This window comes from Pinus tabuliformis, chromosome 9 (assembly GCF_031772625.1).
Source record: "Pinus tabuliformis cultivar Carrire ecotype Pingquan chromosome 9, CPIR1, whole genome shotgun sequence".
Classification (NCBI taxonomy): Eukaryota; Viridiplantae; Streptophyta; class Pinopsida; order Pinales; family Pinaceae; genus Pinus; species Pinus tabuliformis.
In genome coordinates, this window is record NC_142307.1 from 1,247,435,204 (window position 1) to 1,247,437,819 (window position 2,616).

The window sequence follows — 2,616 nt, forward strand, 5'->3', positions numbered from 1 at the left end:
CATCTTCCCGGATAATGAGCTAAAGTCGATAGGAAATGACCTTGTCAAAGGAGGGCCATGATGTATCCCACATCATCGACGCAAGACAAAGGATGCAATGATTATGGATGATACAGAGAATCAGGAATGAGTGTAAACTGCAAAAGGATTAACTCTTGAACATATCGGTGACATGACTCCAAAGTTTGGCAGTTTTTGGATCCATAGAATTGGAGGTCATGATGACATGGAAAAGATAAGATGGAAAGGAAAAAGTGGAGGCCCAAACCCAGGAAGGTCAATGATGAAGTGAGGATATCCCAACCCGATACAAAGTAGAAGAGTGTCATGTTCAAGAGTGATAAGCAGCCAACACAACTGGTAAAATTTTTCCATTTTCCTCCACCATTTCTAGAAGGTACCCCAATTATTTTTTATCGCAAGCTTGAAGGGATAACATATGCTTGTAATATAAGTCCATCCTTTGGATAGATTCAACATAATAAGATTAACGAGCCATAGGAAGGAGAAGCTCGATGTCCGTCATGGTGAATAATCTGATGTCACTAAAGTTTAACGAGTTGGACAAAGGGAAAAATTGGTATCATTTTCATGTTTAGAGAGTTTGAAAAAGACATGGAAAAGAAAACTCCAAAACGTCCCTTTTCTTCAATTTATCTCTCGAGCTCGAGAAGGTAGAAAACAATACTCGAAAGAATGTCTTGACCATGTCAGCCAAGGAGTACCTTTTTCGTAAATAGTTTATCCCAACCTGAAAAGGGGGTAAACGTATACTGGTTAAACAATATTTCGAAACCATTTACGAGGTCAAAATGAAAAGAACTTGCAATATTTTTTCGTTTTGAGAGTCAGAAAAGGGCTTAAAGTAGATTCCCCATTTTTATTTTCTTTAACGAGTCAAAAAGGGAAAAAGTAGGTATCTTTTCATTTTATTTTTTATGAGTTGGGAAAAGAGCTTAAATACGACTCTAGTGTCATATCACCACCGACAAACCATCACCTGTCACTGCACAAGAAGCAAATGCATTATCCATTTATAAGGAAAAATGGCAAAAAATACTTCTTAAAACCCTAAAATAGACTGAAAATCTTATAAAAGGGAAAAAAGTAAAACATTTTTACGATTTACCTCATTTGGAGAAATTTTTTTACCCACTTGTGCCCTAAATATTTAGGAGTGGATTGCTGCAGATCCAAGAAGTCGATCACTGAACCGTCTATTGCAAGTAAGAGTTGAGGCCCTAATCTTTGCATTGATACTTTCTTTTTACGCATTTAACCATCTTTTTAGGGATTTTTAGTGATTTTTAGCAAAACAATTTCACCCTCAGTCGACGTGGGATCTGGGCACGAGACTACGCCATTCAGGGGCTTCTAGCATGGGGACTTGCGTCGTCGACGCACCTGTTTTAAAAACAGTCGTGTTGGTGCAGAGAATAGGATTTTTCAAATTTTGCCCAATTTTAATGCTTTAAATCCGAAATTTCCCTTTCAAAGATTGATACTAAATCAAATGTTGGGTGTTTGAAGGTGAATCAAAGTGAAAATATGGTGGTTGAGTGGAAAGAACGAGAGCATGAACAAATAGATCAAATGGCCTTGGAAGATCGAAACTGTCTAGATGCATTAGGGAACTGCAGGCTCCTCAAATTCTTTCTGACACCGGGCCTATGGGCTCAACCTGAGTTACTAAAATACCTGATTAGTCTATGGGACATTGGATGGGAGGTATTTTTGATCCATGACCAAGAGCTGGAGTTGGAGACTTCAGACATTTACTTCATTACCGGGTTGTCTTGCAGAGGGGAACCAGTCCAATTGTATGTAGGTAGGCCTATTGGGGCAAGTGTAAACATGTTGTTTGACCAACATTTCCCGGGAGCCCTGAAATCTACAAGCGGCAAGATCGACATCATGACCATAAACAATCTTGTATTGAAGGTAATACTCTTAACCATCAACCGAGTGGCTGGGGCTCAAGCACTACATGAGTCCAACAAATCTCGGTTCCAGTATGTTGTGGATTGCATGGCGCCCATGATTTTCAATTGGGCGGAAGCCATGAAGGTAAACATGAAAAGGAAACTATCCAAGTGCAAAGCAGGGAACTTAAGGAAATTTGGATATGGTTCCATTCTAGTGACCTTCTTGGAATGGATACCACTGTTCCATTACCATATGGTAGAGGTGAATCCTCGAGTACCACGAGATCCACAGACGGTTCGATGGAGCGAGCTGATGCATAGATCTAGAGGGGGCCAATAGATGTCCTACAGATCTACCTTCTTTGTATGGCTCGGGAGAGTTGATTGTGGTAGAGGAATGGTTGTACAGTGGGATTGACTTCCACAGTGATCCTGACATACCACTCCCAAAGGGACAAGAATTTGATGATGGAGGTGAGAAAAACAATTTTGTTTTTTTGGTTTTTATTGTTTTTTTGCATATATGTATTCGTGATATCTTGACTTTGTAAATGTAGATGTTGGACTAGAAATACTAGCAAGGATGTCCCCTATAGCTATACACGTGGCTTGACAGTTTGAGGTCAGTCCTTATCAGGAAGGAGTGGACAACGAAGAAGAGATTTCCAGAAATCTGGAGGGCCTAACCAAA